This window comes from Triticum aestivum, chromosome 1B (genome assembly GCF_018294505.1).
Source record: "Triticum aestivum cultivar Chinese Spring chromosome 1B, IWGSC CS RefSeq v2.1, whole genome shotgun sequence".
Taxonomy (NCBI): Eukaryota; Viridiplantae; Streptophyta; class Magnoliopsida; order Poales; family Poaceae; genus Triticum; species Triticum aestivum.
In genome coordinates, this window is record NC_057795.1 from 237424382 (window position 1) to 237448196 (window position 23815).

General features: G+C 49.3%; 1 long non-coding RNA gene across 1 annotated transcript; it reads right to left on the reverse strand.

Annotated features, from left to right (window-relative positions):
• Nucleotides 1–1837: 1837 nt before the first annotated feature.
• On the reverse strand, nucleotides 1838–6339 carry LOC123117550 (uncharacterized). Its single transcript, XR_006457417.1, has 3 exons — nucleotides 6129–6339; nucleotides 3419–6046; nucleotides 1838–3337 (listed from the first exon to the last, which is right to left on the reverse strand). It is a non-coding gene; the product is annotated as an uncharacterized lncRNA (long non-coding RNA).
• Between the last annotated feature and the right edge of the window lie 17476 nt (nucleotides 6340–23815).

A 23815-nucleotide genomic window follows, 5' to 3' on the forward strand; every position in this document is an offset into this window, starting at 1 on the left:
GTCCGGAACCGGGAAAACATTCCCGGTTGAATCCCCCCTTCACCTATATCGTGTACCCATGCATTAGGTCACACTCAGCACAGCACATTGCCATGTTACGCTTTGTGATGCTATGCTTGCTCTATATTTATTGTTTTTCCCCCTCTTCTTCCGCTAGACACCGAGACCGACGCCGCTGCTACCCAATACGACTACGGTGTTGACGACCCCTCTCTCTTGCCAGAGCAACCAGGCAAGCCCCCGCCCACCTTGATCACCAGATATCACCTACTCTTCTCTATACTGCTTGCATTAGAGTAGTGTAGCATGTTACTGCTTTCCGTTAATCCTATTCTGATGCATAGCCTGACATTGTTGCTACATCTGTTGATACCTTACCTGCAATCCTAAATACTTAGTATAGGATGCTAGTTTATCATTATTGGCCCTACATTCTTGTCGGTCTGCCTTGCTATACTATTGGGCCGTGATCACTCGGGAGGTGATCACGGGTATATACTATACATACATACATACTATACAGATGGTGACTAAAGTCGGGTCAGCTCGAAGAGTACCCGCGAGTGATTCACGGATTGGGGGCTGAAAGGACCTTTGTCCCGACGGCCCTCTGTGTGGATCTTTGTGGCAGAGCGACAGGGAAGGTTGAGACCGCCTAGGAGAGAGGTGGGCCTGGCCCTGTTCGGCGTTCGCGGATATTTAACACGCTTAACGAGATGTTGGTATTTGATCTGAGTTGGCTACGAGCCTATACGCACTAACCATCTACGTGGGAGTAGTTATGGGTATCCCGGCGTCGTGGTATCAGCCGAAGCACTTCAGACGTCAGCGACGGAGCGGCGCGCGCCGGATTGGACTGGAACGCCTGCTAGGCTAGGTCTGCTTCCGGCCGCCCTCGCAACGTGCAGGTGTGCTATGGGTGATGGGCCCAGACCCCTGTGCGCTTAGGTTTAGACCGGCGTGCTGGCCTCTCTGTTTTGCCTAGGTGGGGCTGCGACGTGTTGATCTTCTGAGGCCGGGCATGACCCAGGAAAGTGTGTCCGGCCAAATGGGATCGAGCGTGTTGGGTAAGTTGGTGCACCCCTGCAGGGAAGTTAATCTATTCGAATAGCCGTGATCTTCGGTAACAGGACGACTTGGAGTTGTACCTTGACCTTATGACAACTAGAATCAGATACTTAATAAAACACACCCTTCCAAGTTCCACAGACAACCCGGTGATCGCTTTTCCACAGGGCGACGAGGAGAGGATCGCCGGGTAGGATTATGCTATGCGATGCTCTTGGAGATGCTACTTGGAGATGCTACTTGGAGGACTTCAATCTACTCTCTCCTACATGCTGCAAGACGGAGGCTGCCAGAAGCGTAGCCTTCGACAGGATTAGCTATCCCCCTCTTATTCTGGCATTCTGCAGTTCAGTCCACTGATATGGCCTCCTTACACACACACCCATGCATATGTAGTGTAGTTCCTTGCTTGCGAGTACTTTGGATGAGTACTCACGGTTGCTTTCTCCCCCCCTTTTTCCCCCTTTCCTTTCTTTCTAGTTGTCGCAACCAGATGCTGGAGTCCAGGAGCCAGACGCCACCTTCGACGACGACTCCTACTACGCTGGAGGTGCCTACTACTACGTGCAGCCCGCTGATGACGACCAGGAGTAGTTAGGAGGATCCCAGGCAGGAGGCCTGCGCCTCTTTCGATTTGTATTCCGGTTTGTGCTAGCCTTCTTAAGGCAAACTTGTTTAACTTATGTCTGTACTCAGATATTGTTGCTTTCGCTGACTCGTCTATGATCGAGCACTTGTATTCGAGCCCTCGAGGCCCCTGACTTGTATTATGATGCTTGTATGACTTATTTATGTTTTTAGAGTTGTGTTGTGATATCTCCCCGTGAGTCCCTGATCTTGATCGTACACATTTGCGTGCATGATTAGTGTACGATTGAATCGGGGGCGTCACAGATGACGCCATTGACGGAGGCGATCTGCTCCTCGAGGCGGCGCTCGAAGTACAACGTCCACAACGTTTCGCTGTCGGGCGCGTACCTCGGCTCGTTCCGCTACTCCCCCACCAACGAGGAGCGGATGTGGGCGATCTCCACCGGCCATGCCGCCCCTTAGGGCACCGGCGGCACCGGGACGCCGCCGGCGCTCAGTCGCCACGAGCCTGGCACGCGCATGTCAGGGGGCGCCGGGTACTCGGCCTCGTACAGAAGGTGCGCCTCCGGCTCCTGGAGGTGTCAGCGGCCGAAGCCATTCACCGCGGCGCCGTCGCCAGGGTATCTCTCTGCCATGGCTTCGCTCGTCGGCGGGCAGGGGTGGTGAGGGAGCTTGCCGGCGGGGAGAAGGCTGTTTCACGGGAGGGAGAGGGGGAGGTTGTGGTGCTCACCGGCTGGGAGGGGTGCCTTTTATAGCCGAAGCGGGGTGGCGGGGGTGGCATGCGGGCGGACGCGTGGTGCATGCAGGCGGGACGCGTGTCGGTGGCGCCTTCACCGCGCCGCCCGTGAGTCATCAGTGGAGGCTGACCGGCGCGGCAGCCTTCACATTGATTCCCGCGGGAACCGAGGTGATGAGGTCGACGAAGCGGCCGTCTCGCTGACTCGGCAGGCCCGCGGCTATTTCGCGCCAAAACGCTCGCCCCGGCGCCCCCCGGCGCGTCGGGTTCGGCCTGGGTCCGCCGGCGCTGATTTCGGCCCAAGCCGGCGTAAAACGGGCTCCCGGGGACGCGACTGGGCCGTTTCTTCGGCGCCAGCGCAAAAAAACGCCAGGGAAGACCGTTCTGTGGGCGCGACTAGATATGCTTAGAAAGCATATGCAGGAGACAGATGTGAGGTAAAAACTGAGCACAAAATGGTCGTAGAACCACAGAAGTAGCACCAACACAATTAATCTAACATAAAAGGTTGATCAAAGTCATCTCAGGTAGGAAATCAGTCTACAAACTCCCTGGAGCATCAAGGACACAGTAAGACAAGAGTGATAACATGAAGCAATTACATGCTTGCTGCTATAGATGACTCACACAAAGCTCATGAAAATCCATAAACTTCACTCAAATTAACACACACAAACAGGGCACGAATTCGTAAATAACCAGACATAGTATCTCAAAAATGTACAAATTATGTACACAAATTTCTATTGCCTACCGACCTAGCTCAAGGAATGCACTTAGATACTGAACTTTAGGAGTAGTGAATACACAGATTACTATTACCTACTGACCCACCTCAAGGAGACGGATCCGAGCAGAGGTTGCCGACGCTGGACTCTGCAGTGCACCTCGCAAGCTCCTGCGCGATGGTACGATGGCCCCCTCCAGGACCACCACCTCCACCTACAAGATCGATCAATCAAAACCAAATAGCATGCAGCAACAACATGGAGAAAAAACGGGAGTGGCGTGGAGCAGACTAACACTTCCTCGGCGGAAGAGGGCGTGTCCGGTGCCGGCGACGTCGGCAACGGTCCTGCGGTCTGAGAGGCGGCGGCAGCTGCTCCAGTCGACGGATTCGACAGAGGCGACGGGAGGCGAGAGGAGAGGAAGTGAGCATCTTTGAGGGTTCGGAGGATCTTATACTCGGCGAGGTTCAAACCCAGCACGATCAGCAATCCCGACGTTCTGAGTTGACTGGCGGTTGCACACGCACGGAGTGAGGCTGGTCGTAAGAGCATCTTCAGCCGTTCGGCCCCAGGATGCTGAAAAAAAGCGGCCTGGGGGCGAGCCGGCGCTAGATCGGCCTTCTGGGGCTCGGTTCGCTCTCAGCCACGCGCCCACAGTCGCCGCGGGTTCGGCGAAGTACGTCTCAATCTTTTTGCAAACTCGGCGACTTTTACACGAACTCGGCTATATTTCATCCAAATTTGTAAAAAACTTGGAAACATGTATGAACAACGCCTAAGTAACCTAAAAACGAACTAAAAAAGTCTAGCCACTGCCGCTGCCATCGCCTCCGCGCCGTTTACATGCCGAGAAGCCTGTAGAAGCGGGTATAGTCGCCATCGACGTCGTCGTCGTCGTCGTGCACCCTGCTGCAGCCCTCGCCGGGGTCCCTGCTGCAACCCTCGCCGGGGTCGCCGACAGCGCTTGACGGCCCGCCCTCGTCCTCATTGCCGCTATCGATGACGATAACGCCGCCCTCCTCAGCGCGGCGACGCTCCTCGGCGCGGCGACGGGCCTCGGTGCGGCTACGGGCCTGGGTTTCTAGGCACGCCCGACGCTGGCAGCGCACCTACTCGCGGACGTAGTCCTCCTTCGCCCATTTTAGGGCGGACTCGTCGTCGGGGGCCACCATGGCGGCATGCTCCGGCTTCACGGGGAGCACGTTCGGCTCGGGCTTCGGCCGGACCAGGCGGAGGGAGCGCCTCGTCGGTGCTGTCGCCGGCGAGGGCTCGTTGATGATGAGGACGCCGCTGCGAACGCGACGCCCGAGAGGTGTCCCCTCCGGCTCGGGCTTGACGGGACGGAGGGCCGGCGAGCCGGAGCCCGACGACGAGGACGACCCCGGCTCCATTGGCCGCGGGATCCAGGAACTGCCGCGGCGGCGAGAGAAGGAGGGCCGCGTTAGGTGCTCCAGTCGCGGCACATTGCCGGTCTCGATGTGGTCGAGGACGGCGTCGAGCGTGCGGCCGGGGACGTCCCACCACTCGCGCCATCCTTCGGAGTTGAGGCGGCCACGGGGGATGACGCCGTTGACGGAGGCAATCTGCTCCTCGCGGCGGCGCTCGAAGTACAGCGTCCACAGCGTTTCCCTGTTGGGCGCGTACCTCGGCTCGTTCCGCTACTCCCCCACCAGCGATGAGCGGATGTGGGCGATCTCCGCCGGCCGTGCCGCCCCTTCGGGCACCGGCGGCACCGGGACGCCGCCGACGCTCAGTCGCCACGAGCCTGGCACGCGTATGTCGTGGGGCGCCGGGTACTCGGCCTCGTACAGAAGGTGCACCTCCGGCTCCTGGAGGTATCGGCGGCCGAAGCCATTCGCCGCAGCGCCGTCGCCAGGGTATCTCTCTGCCATGGCTTCGCTCGTCGGCGGGCAGGGGTGGTGAGGGAGCTCGCCGGCGGGGAGAAGGTTGTTTCACGGGAGGGAGAGGGGGAGGTTGTGGTGCTCACCGGCGGGGAGGGGCGCCTTTTATAGCCGAAGCGGGGTGGCGGGGGGTGGCATGCGGGCGGACGCGTGGTGCATGCAGGCGGGACACGCGTCGGTGGCGCCTTCACTGCGCCGCCCATGAGGCATCAATGGAGGCTGACCGGCGCGGCAGCCTTCGCATTGATTCCCGCGGGAACCGAGGTGATGAGGTCGACGAAGCGGCCGTCTCGCTGACTCGGTAGGCCCGCGGCTATTTCGTGCCAAAACGCTCGCCCCGGCACCCCCCCTCCCCCGGCGCGTCGGGTTCGGCCTGGGTCCGCCGGCGGTGAGTTCGGCCCAAGCCGGCGTAAAACGGGCTCCCGGGGACGCGACTGGGCCGTTTCTTCGGCGCCGGCGCAAAAAAAACGCCAGGGAAGACCGTTCTGGGGGCGCTTATGCAGGAGACAGATGTGAGGTAAAAACTGAGCACAAAATGGTCGTAGAACCACAGAAGTAGCACCAACACAATTAATCTAACAGAAAAGGTTGATCAAAGTCATCTCAGGTAGGAAATCAGTCTACAAACTCCCTGGAGCATCAAGGACACAGTAAGACAAGAGTGATAACATGAAGCAATTACATGCTTGCTGCTATAGATGACTCACACAAAGCTCATGAAAATCCATAAACTTCACTCAAATTAACACACACAAACAGGGCGCGAATTCGTAAATAACCAGACATAGTATCTCAAAAATGTACAAATTATGTACACAAATTTCTATTGCCTACCGACCTAACTCAAGGAATGCACTCAGATACTGAACTTTAGGAGTAGTGAATACACAGATTACTATTACCTACTGACCCACCTCAAAGAAACGGATCCGAGCAGAGGTTGCCGACGCTGGACTCTGCAGTGCACCTCGCAAGCTCCTGCGCGATGCTACGATGGCCCCCTCCAGGACCACCACCTCCACCTACAAGATCGATCAATCAAAACCAAATAGCATGCAGCAACAACGTGGAGAAAAAAATGGGAGTGGAGTTGAGCAGACTAACACTTCCTCGGCGGAAAAGGGCGTGTCCGGTGCCGGCGACGTCGGCAACGGTTCTGCGGTCTGAGAGGCGGAGGCAGCTGGCTCCAGTCGCCGGATTCAACAGAGGCGACGGGAGGCGAGAGAAGAGGAAGTGAGCATCTTTTAGGGTTCAGGGGATCTTATACCCGGTGAGGTTCAAACCCAGCAATGATCGGCAATCCCCACGTCCTGAGTTGACCGGCGGTTGCACACGCACGGAGTGAGGCTGGTCGTAATGTCATAAGTAGTATCATGCAGGCCAACTAAACAATGTTGATGTGGTGGCATAGAATTAAATGAACAAAGAGAGACTTGAGTATCATATCATGATACTGTATCATATTAAATGATGTACTACTCTGTGTGATGTATGACAATAAATATAATTTTATAATAATATTAAAATATGATACTATGCATTACGGATGTAGTATCATACACTAGTAGCATATGCATGATACTAGTATATGGTACTCTCCGTTACAACCAGCTTGAACGACGGTTGTACACGCACGGAGCTCTACACACTACGCAGCAGTTGCCACGGGAGATTGGATCGGCAGCGCATCAGGAGAGGGAGGTGGCAGCGTAAGGGGATCGTAGTCTGAGGCAGCTGCTCGGTTGTTTTCAGCAGGGGGGTTTCTTTCTTTTTTCCTGCGAGGCTGAGCAACGTGTACCAGTTTCTTTTTTCTGCCTTAGAGCTTTTTTCTTGTGCGGGGGTGAGGGGCGGACGTACCAACGAATACCAGGTACGAACACAGACACCAACTGAACTTTAAAGAAATACTTCGTTGTAAGTATAATGGCTCCATTTGACCCAGGAGTAGTAGAAATGTTTCCAACCATTACATTTTAAAGAAGCTACTAAGAAGATACGTATAATGGCAAGCATATAAGATGCTCAAATTTGGCCTAAGTGACATGAAGCATTAAGAACTTCCTTATATGCTATGTTCTGCGTAGTCGTTATTAAGGATTCGGATATTTTCCGCTTCTTAGAATTTTTGCTCCGTTCCTTCCACTTGTCTTTGAATGCAAGAATCTTAATGTTGGACTTTGCGGTAGCTCTGGACAACGCCATGTACAGCTGACCATGGGAGAATACTGATTCCGATAGGTACACGCTGACAATCGGGATGGTCTGGCATTGCGCCTTTTTTATTGTCATGGCGAAGCTGAGTCTGATGGGGAACTGCTTCCTCTTGAATCGGAACGGGAACATTTCGTCATTGGAGGGGCAGAGAGGTATGCGAGGAAGAAAAACCCTTCGTTCGGCGTGTTGTCCCATCACGATCTCGGCGTCGATGGCGTTCCTCTGGAACCCACGGACCACAAGCCTCGTGCCGTTACACAGCCCATTAGCAGGTTGATGTTCCTCAACAGTATAATGGGGCAGTTTATCTTCAGTTTAAGTGCGTGCGGGGGAAGCCCATTTGGAGTCAGGTCATTCAGGAACTCTTGAGTGTAGTAGCCGTGTGGATCATCTTTTGCATTGTCAAAACTGTGGTAGATCTTCTCCTTGCCCTGGAAACGCTCTATCATACACATGTTACATCGACGTTGTCATTCTTGGTGGATAGGATTGCTCGAGACGTCATGTAACTCGGATTGACCATATTGTGGTGTAGGGAAGGAAACACGTGGTCGATCAACTTCTCTATGTCTGCGGCCTCGCCTGTCGAAGGAACATATATATCTTCTGGGAGCCGGATGTTTCCTTCCTCGTTAGTTTCCTCGGTGCCATTTCCTACTCTCAATAGGTATTCCACAAACTATCGATCGTTTTGAGACCTCATGTTAGTGACGAGCCTTAGCTGGCATATGCCATTCCAAAGGTATGAGCTACGCATGGTCGCATCGATTATCTAACCTCGTGATCCTTTCCTAACTACTGGAAGCACTTTCCTGAAGTCCCCACCGAACACGACAACCTTTCCCCCGAAAGGTCGGTCCCGTCGTCCCATGATGTCGTGCATGCTATTGTCCAGTGCCTCAATCATCTGCCTCTTCGTCATGGTGGCCTCGTCCCATAGGATGAGCGAAGCCATTGTCAGCAGCTTGGCTGTCCCACTCTACTTGGTGAAGTTGCGCGATGTCCTTTCTTCAACGTTGAGTGGGATCTTGAACCTCGAGTGGGCGGTCCTGCCCCCAAGCATGATAGAAGCGGCGACACTCCATGTCGCAGTGGACACAACGACCTTTTTCGCACCTCGAACCCTAGCGAGCAACGCCCTACACAGGAAGGTCTTCCCAGTGCCTCCCGGGACATCGATGAAGAAGACGCCCCCTTCACCGTTGTCAATTGATGCTACTATCTCTTCATAGGCTTTCCTCTGCTCAGGGTTTAGTGAGGACTCCAGGGATTTTTCATCCTCGGCAACCTTGATAGTGGTTTCCTCGATGACCTCCCGAGACTCACCTTCTGTGCTGTCATAAGTATCATCGATGTCCGAAAGAGGGAACAACTTTATGTCCTTTCCCATGGACTGCAGCATTCCCCTGATATCAAGGAATACCATCTGCACCACCGTGATTGGGCATGTGTGATGTCGCCTGTAGTCGTCAGACATCGTGATGTAGGGCGGAACCCTAGGGGCCGATCTTTCACGTTTGGAGGGGATCCTACGGGGAAAACATGAATAACGCACGGAAGAACACGAGGAAATCATGGGGACGAACGAGAGAAACACTCAACCGACAAGGAATCGATCACACAAGGGCTAGATCACCGAAAGCACAAGGTAACACATTATCCAAAATCAACAAAGGAAGATACAAGAGTAACCGTTCTTCTCCGTGAGGAGGTCTTCATTGTCTTCTCGGGATGGAGGCCTTGAATCCGAATGGATCTTCTCCGAAGAGGCACGGTCCCTCACGTGGAGTAGATCCGGTACGGATGAGCAGAGCTCTATCTCTAAATGAGCTATCACAATGCTAACCATAAAACGTAGGTGGGGATGGAGTACATATAGTCTAGGGGCGAAGGGGGATACATGGGCCTCGGCCCTACACTGTGCGCAGACAGGGAATGCCGGATGTCCGGTGGCTCGCGAGGGGCCGGATGTCCGGGCTGGTGAAGATGGTCGTTTTGTCCTCTGGATGGGCGGCGCCGAATGTCCGCTCGGAGGGGCCGGATGTCCGTTGCTTCGGGAGGCGCCGGATGTCCGGGGCGGTCGCCGGATGTCCGGGCTGACGGGGCAAGCTTCTGTGCTCCCTGGACGCCGGTGCTGGATGTCCGAGATTTTGGTCGGATTTCCGGTGAGGGTCGGATATCCGGGCTGTACGCCGGATGTCCGGTCACTGTAGTTTCTTCTGCAGGGGCCTGGCCATGTAGATCTCCAGGGGCCGGATGTCCGGGGTCCTGGCTGGATGTCCGGTGCCTGGAGGCTGTTCTCGCCTTCTTCCATTGGTTCTCTTCTTCCATGGACTTGGGGTCTTGACCATCTTCATGTGCATCCTCGGGAGGGTCCTCTTGGTACCTAATCATGCACAACATTCCAGATTGAGGTAGTAGCCATGTCTCGAGAGGATCATATGAGATATCACTAAGGAGAGAAGTCACCTCGGTCTTGAGAGCTCTAGCTCGTGCTATAGTCACGGGTCCTCTTGGTGCTTGGTGAGACGATGGAAGGTCCATGGGGATGACCGAAGGATGCTCCGCATCATGTCCCCTCCCCCTTGGGAAAGATCCGACCTCGGATCGAAATCCTCATTACCATGGTAGGGGGTGAGATCGGAGACGTTGAAGATGTCGCTCACGTTGTACTTGTCGCACGGGAGATCGATCTTGTAAGCGTTGTTGTTGTAGCGTGCTAGCACCTTGAAGGGTCCATCAGCTCGAGGGAGAAGCTTGGACTTGCGTTCGTTGGGGAAACAGTCCTTGCAAAGGTGTAGCCACACGAGGTCTCCAATGTTGAATATCATGGGATGCTTGTTGACGTTCAGCTTGGTCGCGAGTCGTTGTACTTGGCGCTCGATGGTGTGCCTTGTATCTTCATGCATCATCTTGATGTATCTTGCACGGGCACTTGCGTCAAGGTTGGTGCGCTCTTATGGAGGAAGAGGTAGAATGTCGAATGGGGACAACAGGTTGAAGCCGTAGACGACCTCGAAGGGGGCTTGCCGGTCGTCGAATGTCTTGCACGGTTGTAGGCGTACTCGGCGATGGGTAGACACTCCTCCCACTCTTTGATGTTCTTCTTCATCAACATGCGAAGTAGAGTGGAGAGTGTATGGTTCGTCACCTCCGTTTGGCCGTCGGGTTGAGGATGGTATGCGGATGAGAACAAGAGCTTGATTCTAAGCTTGGCGCATAGCGTCTTCCAAAAGTAACTCAAGAACTTGACGTCGCGGTCAGAGACGATTGTCTTTGGTACTCCATGGAGGCGCAAGATTTCCCTACAAAAGAGATTTGCAATGTGTGAAGCATCGTCTATCTTGTTGCAAGGAATGAAATGTGCCATCTTAGAGAATCGGTCCACAACAACAAACACGGAATCCTTGCCATTTTGAGTTCTAGGCAAACCAAGTACAAAATCCATGCTAATGTCTTCCCAAGGTTGATAAGGAATAGGAAGAGGCATGTAAAGACCATGGGATTGAGCTTTAGACTTAGCTTTGCGACATGTAGAGCATCGGGTGGTGAAGCGTGAGACGTCGCGGAACATCTTGGGCCAAAAGTAGTTCTTGGAGAGCGTGGCAAATGTCTTGTCGCGTCCAAAATGTCCCATGAGTCCGCCTCCATGATCCTCTTGCAAAAGGAGCAAACGAAGAGAAGACTCGGGAATGCATAGTTTGTTAGCTCTCATAAGATAACCATCCTTGATGTAATATTGTTCCCAAGATGTATGCGTCAAACATTTAGCATAAGGAGTCGCAAAAGATGTATCATTAGCATACAAGTCTTTTATGTGCTCAAAACCAATAACATTCAACTCAAGTTTAGTGACAAGCGTGCATATGCGTGAAAGTGCATCCGCAACTACATTTTCCTTACCCTTAATGTACTTGGTCACATGACGCTTGTTCAACTTAGTTTGACCTTTTAAGTACTTAAGCGTTTCATGATCGGTATGTATGACAAACTCATGAGGTCTAAGATAATGTTCCCAAACATGTAGCACACGCACTAAAGCATACAATTCTTTGTCATAGATGGGATAGTTAAGTTGAGCACCGGAGAGTTTTTCACTAAAATATGCAATGGCTCATTTTTCTTGCATCAAAACTCCGCCAATTCCGGTACCACTTGCATCACAATGAACCTCAAAAGTTTTGTCAAAGTTGGGCAAAGCAAGAATCGGAGCATGAGTAAGCAAAGACTTGAGCTCATCAAAAGCGGTGGATTGCAAAGATCCCCAAACAAAAGCAGCATTCTTCTTACTCAAAGCATGCAAAGGAGCGGCAATAGTGCTAAAGTCTTTCACAAAGCGACGATAAAAACCTGCTAGACCAAGAAAACTACGCACTTGTTGCAAATTGGTGGGTTGGGGCCAAGTTTTAATTGCTTCAATTTTTGATTCATCAACATGGACACCCTTGGAAGATACAACAAAACCCAAGAAAACCACTTTGTCAACACCAAATGTGCACTTTTTCATGTTGGCATAAAGACGTTCCTAGCAAAGGGTTTGCAAAACAGCCCTAACATGATTAAGATGCTCTTTCATGGTTTTGCTAAACACAAGAATATCATCGAAGTAAACCACAACAAAGACTCCAATATAAGGGCGAAGCACATAATGCATGAGAGGCACGAAAGTACCGGGAGCCTCCGATAAACCCATAGGCATAACTAACCACTCATATAAGCCAAATTTGGTTTTGAAAGCAGTTTTCCATTCATCACCCTCTTGAATGTGGATTTGATAATAGCCACTTTTAAGATCCATTTTTGAGAAAAAGTTGGCTCCACTAAGTTCATCAAGCATATCATCTAAGCGAAGAATGGGATGCCTATAGCGAACGGTAATAGTATTTATAGGTCTACAATCAGAACACAAGCGGAAACTTCCATCTGGCTTAGGCACAAGTATAACTGGAACGACACAAGGGCTTAGGCTTTCACGTACATGACCGTTGTCGATTAGTTGTTGTACTTGCCATTGAATCTCCTTAGTTTCTTCGGGATTGACATGGTATGGAGCTTTGTTTGGAAGTGGCGCTCCGGGGATGAGGTCGATTCGATGCTCAATCCCTCGAAGAGGAGGTAGACCCGGAGGTAACTCATCGGGAAAAACATCTTGGAATTCCTGCAAAAGAGATTGAAACACTAAAGGTAGCTCGTGAGAGGTGTTAGTTTTTGGTTCTCCATCCTTGCACACAAGGACAAAGTGCATAACACTCAATGGATTCTCACACACTTCTCTCATCTCACTTTTTGTGGCAAATAGGACTAGGTTTTTCTCTCTAGGCGAAGAGGCGCTCAAGTTTGGCTTGTGGCTCTCACTCACTTTTTGGTGGACCACTTTCTCACTCTTCTCTCCATGATGGGTGGCTTGCTTGTCGGCTATCACTTGACTAGGAGACATAGGTCGTAGCACATATTCCTTCCCTTTCATATTGAAGCTATAGTGATTGGTGCGCCCGTTGTGGATGACACCACGGTCGAATTGCCATGGCCTACCAAGAAGGAGGTGGCAAACGGTCATGGGGACCACATCACACTCCAAAGTGTCTTCATAGGCACCAATTTTGAAGGAGACTTGGACCGTATGCTCAACTCGTATAGTGCTAGAGTCACTTAGCCATTGAACCTTTTAGGGGTGCGGGTGCTTCCTCTTGACCAATTGAAGCTTGGAGCATAGTTCTTCACTTGCCAAGTTGTGTAAACTACCTCCATCGATGATGACCTTGACAGATCGTCCATTGATGCCAGCCTTTGTGTGGAAGATGTGGCATCTTTGGTCTTCTTCTTGTTGATGTTGAAGAGTCAAGACCTTGGATACAACGAGAGCGGGGCTCGAATCCTCATCACAAAAGACTTGATCATCTTCATCCTCGTTCACGCGCCGGTGCATGGCCACTTGCTCAAGAGCTTCCATCTCCTCATCACTCGTGGAGTCATATGTGCCATCGTCGTTGAGGATCATGGTGCGCTTGTTTGTGCATTCATAGGACTTGTGGCCTCGACCGCCGCAAGTGAAACACTTGAAGGAGCTTGTCTTGACGGTCTCATCGGTCGGAGTGGATGAAGAAGCACACGGCTTGAAGTTGCTTGCAGGAGGAGGAAGACGACTTGAACTTGCCGAAGTTTTCTTGTAACTTGACTTGTCTCCATTGCTTGGAGAAGGCTTGGTTGATGTAGATGTTGGAGTAGTTGTTGAAGCTTGGTTGTTGGAGAAGCCGTAGGTCTTGGATGAGTACTTTGCGTACTTGAAGTCATCTTGCACTTGACGTTCCGCCTTTGTAGCTTGATGTATGAGCTCAATGAGGTTGGAGTAGGGTTGGAAGTCGGCGATCTTCTTGATGGGATGATTGAGTCCATTCAAGAATCGTGCCATTGTTTGCTCATCATCTTCCGTGACGTTGGCTCGAATCATGGCTATCTCCATTTCCTTGTAGTATTCTTCAACACTCTTTGTTCCTTGCTTGAGGAGTTGTAGCTTCTTGGAGAGATCGCGGTTGTAGTAGGTTGGCACAAAACGTGCTCGCATGACATCCTTCATTTGAGCCCAAGTGGTGATTGGAGGTTCACCTCTTGCTTGTCGGCGCTCAAGGACTTGTTCCCACCATATGAGCACATATTCTTGGAACTCAAGTGATGCCTTAGCGATCTTCTTCTCTTCCTCATAGTTGTGTAAATGAAAGATTTTGTCGACCTTAAATGCCCATGAGAGGTACTCTTCGGGATCATTGCTTCCATTGAATTTGGGCATGGTTAATTTAAGCTTGCCACATCGTTGCTCTTCATTGTGTTGTTGGCGATGGTGATGATGACACCCTTGCCTTGGAGGGTAATCATCCTCATGTTTCTCTTGGCGTGGAGTAAGTCCATGATCAACTTTCTCTTGTTGAATTTGAGGTTGAGGTGGAGCTTGACGAGCTTGTGAAGGAGCTTGTGGAGTTTGACGTTGCATGCGCGGTTGGTTGTTCCGCTCTTGGATTTCTTCTCAAAGGGATTCCTCTTGATTGCGTCATTCATGATTGCGGTTTGCGATGGCTCGACTTGATTCTTGAAGGGCATGTTGCTCCTCAAGAGCTTGCGCTTCACGTAGTTGTTGTTGAAGACGTTGAGCCTCGACGTCTTGTTGCTCTTGGTGTAGACGCGCTCGTTCTTCTTCTTGGCGACGAAGACGTTGTCGCTCTTGAGCTTGAGCAAAAGCGACTTGGTTTGATTGAGGACGAGGGACTTGCTCGTCGGCTTGCTCTTGTGAATGCTTGTCTTGTAGCGGGTTGCGAGATGCATGATGGTCTTGACATGCGGCTCGTCGAAGAGTGTTCGATGACGGTGTACTTGAGCCGGAGAAGGAGTCGTCGGAGTGTTGACTTGAGTGGCTCCGTCTTGAGAATGAGGATGTAGAAGGAGGACGGTTCACCAACAAGGCACGGATCTCGTCCATTGTTGCATCATTCTCTTGCTTGTGCGCGTCGAGCTTGTTGTCGAAGTAGTCTCATGTATGTTGCTTGGAGAGTCGCAAGTCGGTGGCGAGGTTGTCGATGCGGTCGTTCATTGCTTGTTGCTCTTGATGCAACGCTCGTTGTGCACCGAAGAGGTGGCTCTTGGTGACGTATGATGACATGTCGTCGTCTTGCTCGATGAAGAGTAGGTTGGTAGAAGTACTCGGCCTATCCATCATTCCAAGCAAAATGTGAGTGGTAGAAGGAGAAGAACTTATACCAATGTACCTTGACCAATGTTGATGATGAATCAAGTTCACTCAAATGCGGACAATGAAATAGCACTATTGGTACCAATTCTTGTCGGTTCTCACACCTACACAAGTAAAAGGTTATGGTGGAGCTTGGTTAGGATGGTGGCACAAAATTTGATGCAATTGTAAGTGAGCTTCAATAATGTTGGAAAAGATTCACAAATTTGCAAATGCAACAAGTAGACCAAGCAAGTAGTGGTACACAGAAACACACACGCAAATAGATAAATGGGATTGTGCAAACCAAAAGTGAGCCAAAATGTGAAATCCACGAAAATGCTCTTGTTGCACAATACTAGAGAGACGCTAGCATGATTGCACAGTAGGCGGATACGAAACTTGTGCACAACCTACTAGGCAAAAATGCAACGATCTCTATCCCAAGTATGCTATATGTATGGTATTTCGGTGCTATGATCCAAGATGATCTTATATGACAATCTTAATGTAGTATGATGCTATGGTTCTTGCTTATAAGCTCTTTGCTTATCTTTCATTTGATACTCTTGCATTGATGATTCAAGAGCGAGCTGATTACAAGTCTCTAGATCCCGCTAATATCCTTGAGAGGCTAAACACTCATGAGTTCCAGCTTGCTGAGAAAAGAGACCTCTATGGATCGAGCTTTGGAAGATCACGTGCGCTGAAGGCCAAGGCAGTCTCTGAATCTGAAGGTGAAGATTCTGGTAGCAGCCTTGGTGACCCTGAAGAAATGAGCCAGGAGCTAGCAATGCTCATGAAGAAATTCCAAAAGTTCTCTCGCCATGGTCGCTTTAGAAAGTCTTCAAGGAGTGATGATTCCTCGTCCTATGACTACAAAAAGAGAACTTGCCACAAATGCAAGAAACCTGGTCACTACATGTCTGATTGTCCTCTGTGGGAAAAGGATCAAAGAAGAAGAAGTACAAAGATGACGATTCTGATGACTCAACAAAGAAGAAATCTTCAAAATCCTCATCAACAAAATCTTCAGAGTCTTCGTCTCACAAGAAGAGCAGTTCAAAGAAGGCACGAACATTTGTTGGCAAGGAAATGGACTCTGAAGCTGAATCTGAGGAAAATGTGGAAGAGGAGGAATCCGAGGAGTCAGACTCTGGTGTGGCGAGCCTAGCCCTCGCTACTGCTTACGCCAGCAAGTCCATCTTCAACACTGAAGAAAATGACCTCCCCAACTCTGCTGACAAGAGCGTCGATGACTATGCTCCCACCTATTGCTTCATGGCAAAAGGTGCCAAGGTACTCAAACATCCCCCCTCTGAATCTAGTGAGGATGAATCTAATGACAATCTCAAACCTAGCTATTCCAAACTAGCTAAAATTGCTGTTAAACAACAAAATGCTTTGGAAAAGATTCAAAATCTGCTAGACAAAAGCGATGACCTGTTGGGTGAGAATTGAATCGAACTAAGACCTTGACTGAAAATCTCCAAAGACTTCAGTCTAGGTTTGACAACCTTCAAAATCATCATAACACTCTCTTACCTGACATGAGAAGCTTTCTTATGAATTTCTTCTGAGAAAGCAAGATCTTGAGAAGTTAAAAGTGAGTTATGAAGATCTTCAGAAGGAAAATGATTCATTGCTTGCTCAAAAGATCAGTTCCGCTCAGGAAGAATTTATTCCACCATGTCTGAAATGCATTGAGTGCGAATCTGCTAATTCTTCACCTGAATGTTCAAATGCTTCTACTGCTACAAATTCTTTAACTGTCTTTGTGGTCACAAATTCCTCATCTGAGGATACCACAAGTATCACTGACGATAATGCAGGGTTGAAGGAATTGTATGTGACAGGCATATACAAAAGCCTCAAAGGGCATCAGACTCTTTGTGATGTGCTCAAAAAGCATATGTTGAACAGGAACCCTAGGAAAGAGGGTATTGCCTTTGAGAGGAAACTCAATGCTGATGGGACCTACTGGAAACCTGGGCAGTACCCCAAAACCTCATGGGTTGCTGCGAAGGGAACTTCCATAGATCCATGCACATTATCTGGCTTTACTTGTGAATCTTCATATTCCTCTGATGAGTCATTTGACTCCAACTATAAACTGTTCAAGAATCAGAATGGTGAAGTATTTGCTCGATATGTTGGAACTAACTGCAGGAACAACCCCCATATGAAGAAAATCTGGGTTCCCAAAAGGTGCCTTGAAAATCTTCAGGTGAATGTCATCATGACACCACCTATGAAGAATAGGAACCCCAGATCAAATTCCTCATATGGATCAAAATCTTCATATGGATCCAAGTCCTCTTATGGACCAAATTCTTCATCTGGATCAAATTCCTCACATGGATCCAAATCCTCATATGAACATCGTCGTGCTAACACTTTTGTTTCACAGGGAAAGTCTAAAGGCTATGAATATGTGCATTATTCTTCAAACTATTATGTTCATAAGTCCTCGAAGAATTTCTCTGCTTATTCATATGCTTATCCTAACCCCTCTTCTGTGAAACAAAGTGCACTGGCTTCAATGCCATCTTTTTCTTATGGAGCTAGCAGAATGATGAACTCTTTGCCACCCCTTCAAATGTGGGTGGTGAAGAAAAAGAACTAATCTCTTATGCAGGGTCAGGTCTCCAGATGATCTTAATCGTCTGAAGAATTTGCTGGAGACCTGAATGTGCTTGAATGGACGCAAGCTAATCATGAAGAAATGAATTACTCATTTCTCACGTCCTCATGTTGCTATATCTGTTACTGTTGATGAAATTGATATCATATTCTTCACTGATGAAGTATATGGGTTCGTAAGTTGCACTAATTCATCTGCAGGATGAACAACCCAAAGCTACTAAGTGGGTCCTCGGCAGTGGATGTACAAATCACATGACCGGTGACAGGAACTTATTGATGGACTCTGCTTTATCTCCATCTCATCTGAAGCATATCACCCTACGCTGACAAAGGCAAAAGCAAGGTATTAGGTCTAGGTAGGGTTGCGATCTCAAAGGATAGACACATGGACAAAGTCATGCTTGTCGAGTCCTGAGGATTCAACCTCATGTCTGTCTCAATGCTTTGTGATCTTGATATGGTTGTCGTCTTTGGCAAATATCGTTGCATTGTGCTAATGGAATCTGACAATTCCAAAGTCTTCAAAGGCTTTAGGAGAGGAGACTTGTATATTGTTGATTTCTCTGCAGGACCACAGCCTGCCACATGTCTACTTGCAAAATCTACAGAAGGCTGGTTATGGCATCGATGACTTGGTCATGCTAGAATGAGAAACTTGCATACACTCGCGAAGAAGAAGCATGTCATTAGCATTGAGGGTGTCAAATTCCTCAAAGATCATCTTCATGGGGCTTGTGAGGCTGGAAAGATCACAAGAGCCAAGCATCCCTCAAAGACTATCATGACTACTTCTCGTCCCTTTGAATTACTTCACATGGATCTCTTTGGCCCTACTCATTATGCCACGTTCACTAGTTCTGCATCATTATATGGCTTTGTCATTGTTGATGATTATTCTTGTTATACCTGGGTGCATATCATCACTTACAAAAATGAAGTGCAGGAAGTCTTCAAACAATTTTCCTCATGAGCATCTATGAACTTCGGTGTGAAGATCAAGCATATCAGGAGTGATAATGGAACCGAGTTCAAGAACACTGGTCTCGATGAATATCTTGATATACTTGGTATTACTCACGAGTTATCCGCTCCCTATACTCCTCAGCAGAATGGCATCATGGAGCGCAAGAACAGAACTCGTGTTGAGATGGCTCGCACTATGCTTGATTAATACAAGACTCCACAACGTTTCTGGCCAGATGCTATACTGCATGCCACATCATCAACAGGGTATATCTTCACAAATTCTTCAAAAAGACCTCATATGAACTCCTCACTGACAAGAAACCCAATGTAAGTTATTTCAAAGTCTTCGGTGCTAAATGCTGGATTAGAGATCCTCACCACCACTCTAAATTTGCACCGAAAGCACATGAAGGTTTTATGCTTGGTTACGGAAAGGACTCGCACACCTACAAAGTCTTAAACACCTATCATCACAAAGTTGTTGAAACTGTAGATGTGTGGTTCGATGAAACTAATGGCTCGCAGAGAGAGCACCTACCTCCTGTGCTAGATGAAGTGTCACTTGAGGAATCCTTCAAGTTCAAGGCTACTGAGGATGTCATTCCTACCGAAGAATCTGCTGAAGAAGTCATTCCAGATCGTGAAGAAAATCATGCTGGTGCTACTGAAGAAAATGGCACTGAAGAAATTGCTGGGCCAAATCAAAGTCGTCAACCTGCTCATCCTTGTGTTGCAAACGAAGTGCAGATTGAGAGAATTATCAATGACATCAATGCACCAGGTCCTCTCATGCGCTCAAAAGCTTCACACTTGTCTAACTTTTGTGGGCATTTTGCGTTTGTCTCTATCACAGAGCCCACCAAAGTTGATGAAGCATTCATGGAATCTGAATGGATTCAAGCCATACAAGATGAATTGCATCAACTCGAGCTCAACAATGTGTGGGAGCTTGTCAAGCAACCAGACCCACGCAAGCACAACATCATCGGTGCCAAATGGATCTACCGCAACAAACAAGATGAAAATGGCCTTGCGGCGAGGAATAAGGCTTGTCTTGTAGCTCAAGGCTACACACAGGTTGAAGGAATTGATTTCGATGAAACTTTTGCATCTGTTGCTAGACTTGAAGCTATTTGCATGTTACTTTCTTACGCTAACCATCATAATATCATCTTACATGAAATGGATGTGAAAAGTGCATTCCTTAATGGTAAGCCCGAGGAAGAAGTATATGTTGCTCAACCACCAGGTTTTGAGGATCCAAAATTTCCAGATCACGTCTACAGACTCAACAAGGCCCTCTATGGCCTCAAGCAAGCACCTCAGGCATGGTATGATACATTGAAGGAATTCCTCATGAAGAAAGGCTTCAAACCCGGTTCACTTGACCCAACTCTTTTCACCAAAGCATATGATGATGAATTATTCATGTGCCAAATATATGTTGATGATATTATCTTTGGCTGTACTAACCAATGTTACAATGACTAATTTGCCTATATGATGAGTGAATAATATCAAATGTCCATGATGGGAGAGTTGAAATTCTTCTTAGGTCTGCAAATTCGTCAACAACACAATGGCATATTCATATCTCAGGACAAATACCTCAAGGATGTGTTGAGGAAATTCGGGATGCAAGATTGCAAAGGCGTTAAAATCCCTATGCCCACAAATGGCCATCTATGCACCGATGAAAATGGTAAGGACTTCGATCAAAAGGTATATCGCTCCATGATTGGCTCTTTATTGTATTTATGTGCATCTAGGCCGGATATTATGCTTAGTGTTTGCATGTGTGCCTGATTTCAAGCTACACCGAAGGAATCACACCATAAGGTTGTGAAGCATATTCTTTGATATCTAGCTCACACTCCAACACTTGGATTATGGTATCCCAAGGGCTCTTCTTTTGATCTCATTGGATATTATGACTCTAACTATGCTGGTGATCGGGTGGATCACAAGTCAACATCAGACACATGTCATTTCCTCGGACGATCCTTGGTATGTTGGTCCTCAATGAAACAGAACTGTGTATCACTCTCTACTGCTGAAGCTGAGTACATTGCTGCTGGATCTTGCTGTGCTCAATTGCTATGGATGAAGCAAACCCTCGGGGACTATTGCATCAATGTGAAGAATGTGCCACACTACAAAAAAAATACACTTCTGTGATGATACGTGTTTGTCATAGTAGGTCACATTTTCTGTCATGCATGTACATCCATGATGATTTTATGACAGAATCAAGATAGTCACACCTATGCTGTCGTAGAAGTGTTCCATGACATTACCAAAATTATCATCATGGAAGTGTCCACTTCCATGACGATAAATTGCGCGTCACAGAAGTGCTTTCGTCAAGGGTGACCAACACGTGGCATCCACCATAGCGGAACGCCGTTAAGCTATCGGGTCCGGTTTTGGATCTGATAACCCGTTAACAGCCCCGACCAATGGGGATTTTCCATGTGTAAAATCATCACTGGCTGGAGGAAACACGTGTCGGCTCACCGTTGGGACAGATGTCATCCACTCATTGGACAGAAGGCGCCTATGATATGTCAACACGTGGCACGACCCAACAGAGGCCCATTCCTATGAAAAGGCCAGCCCGTTTGACTTGGTAAAAAGGTGGCGGCCTGGCCCATGGAAAGCCTGTTAACGGCATGTTCGCATATAGCGCATTTACAGCCCGCTAACCTAGGGCCCGTTACGCCCTATCCGAATTAGGCCCAGTAGTGTCATTTGGGCCATCCAATATGATTCCAGCCTATTTTCACTTCTGGCCCATGTATGGCCCATGACGTCTTTTGGCCCATATGAGGCCCTTTGTAACTCTTGTCCCATTAACGGCCCGTGGTGAAACTGGCCCGTAATGAACAGTGTATCACTTTATACCCATTAACGGCCCGTGGTGAAACTGGCCCGTAATGAACAGTGTATCACTTTATACCCATTAACGGCCCGTTATTCCATTGGGCCGTTTCCAGGCCATGTTATCTTTCGGCCTTCTCAGAGCCCATTTATTCTTGGGCTCATTTCCAGCATTCGTTTACTTACGACCCGTTACTGTCATTTTCTGCTTGTGGGCTAAATTCAGCCTAGGTTACAGTCGACCCGTTTGTGGACCGCTGATACATTGGGCCGTTTTCATAGCGTCATCAAATACTTCCGATTAACGACGGCCCGTTATGGTCGGCCCATGAACAGACGATTCCAATTCTAACCTGTTTACGACCATAATGTGGTCTGTTATTGGCCCATGTTTGGCCAACCGATCATACGGCCCGTAGAAGGCCCATTGATGATATGACCCGTAGAAGGCCCATTGTGTCTACGACCCGTATAAGGCCCATTGTTTCTACGACCCGTAGAAGGCCCATTGTTTCTATGGCCCATAGGAGGGAAATGGTAACTACAGTAAATATAAAGCCCATGGTTATTGTGGCCTAGTTTTAAAAAATAGGTTATTGCGGCCACTAGCAAACCGCGGAAAAAGAACTGCACTGACTACAAGCAAAGAAATAAACAAGATAATAAGGAAATAAATAAGTGATGTAGGGCGGAACCCTAGGTGGGCAATCTTTCACATTTGGAGTGGATCCTACAGGGAATCACAAAGAACACGTGGAAGCACAAAGGGGAAAACACGGGGAAAACGAGAGAGAATCACGAAACCGACATAGAATCAATCACACGAGTGCTAGATCACCGACAACATAGAGTAACATATGATCCACAATCAACAAAGGTAAGGATACAAAGGAACCGTTCTTCTCCGTACGGAGGTCTTGATGTTCTTCCCTAGAAAGGGGTCTTGAATCCGCTTGGGGGATCTTCTCCGAAGAGGTCGTGAGCTCCGAGGAGAAGTAACCAAGTGGATGAGCAAGGCTCTCACGCAAATATGAGCTAAACCAATGCTAACCCTCCCTAGGAGGTGGGGGCATCCTATTTATAGTCTTAGTGCAAATGGAAGTCAAAGAGAAGGGGTACAAGGGCTCCAGCCCACAGGTGCGGTCACTCAGGCGTCGGACGTCCGGAAGGCGTCGGACGTCCGGAGGCTCGGGACGTTCCGGACGTCCGGTCGGGCTCGGGCGTCCGTAGAATCAGCTCTATCGTGGGCGCGTCGAACGTCCAGAGGGGGTCGGTCGTCCGGAGCTTCGTGATGGTCCGGACGTCCGGAGATCATCGGTCGTCCGTAGATTTGGCTCGGGCGTGCATCGGTCGGACGTCTGGTGGCTTCGGTCGTCCGTAGTTTCCATTCGGGTGCCCAGCCGCCGGACGTCCGGAGGGCGTCGGTCGTCCGTGGCCTGGGAGTCATCGGACGTCCGAACTCGGTCGGACGTCCGAAGCCTGTAGCTTCAGCAGCATCTCTTCTTCTTCTTCAACACGCTTGGGGTCCTCGCCATCTTGGCTCTTGCAAGTAGTTGTTCCTTGGCTCACCTCCATGTACCTGATCACACATAGGGTTTCTGAATGAGGTAGTAGCCATGTCTCGGGAGTAGGAAGAGGGAGTTCACAGAGGAGCGAGTTCACCTTATCTTCGATAGCCTTAGCTCGAGCTCATGTCATGGGTCCACGTGGTGTTGAGGGAGATGTAGATGCGTCCATGGGGATGAGCGAGGGATACTCCGCATCATCTCCACCCCCCCCCTTGGGAGAGATCAGACCTCGGATCAAAAGCTTCATCTCTATGGTAAGGTGCGAGGTCCTTGACGTTGAAGATGTTGCTCACATTGTACTTGTCTCGAGGTAGGTCGATCTTGTAGGCATTGTCGTTGTAGCATGCTAGCACCTTGAAAGGTCCATCGGCTCGAGGGAGAAGCTTGGACTTGCGTTCGTTGGGGAAGCGGTCCTTGCGAAGGTGTAGCCACACTAGATCACCAATGTTGAAGACCATGGGTTGCTTGTTGACATTGAGCTTGGTTGCTAGTCGTTGTACTTGTCGCTCAATGGTGTGCCTTGTATCTTCGTGCAGTTTCTTGATGTAGCTTGCACGAGCACTTGCGTCGAGGTTGGTTCGCTCTTGTAGAGGAAGAGGTAGAATATCCAAAGGGGACAATGGGTTGAAGCCGTAGACGACCTCGAAGGGGGACTTTCCGGTCGTCGAATGTCTTGCACGGTTTTAGGCGCACTCGGTGATGGGTAGACACTCTTCCCACTCCTTGATGTTCCTCTTGATCAACACGCGAAGTAGAGTGGAGAGTGTACGGTTCGTCACCTCCGTTTGCCCGTCGGTTTG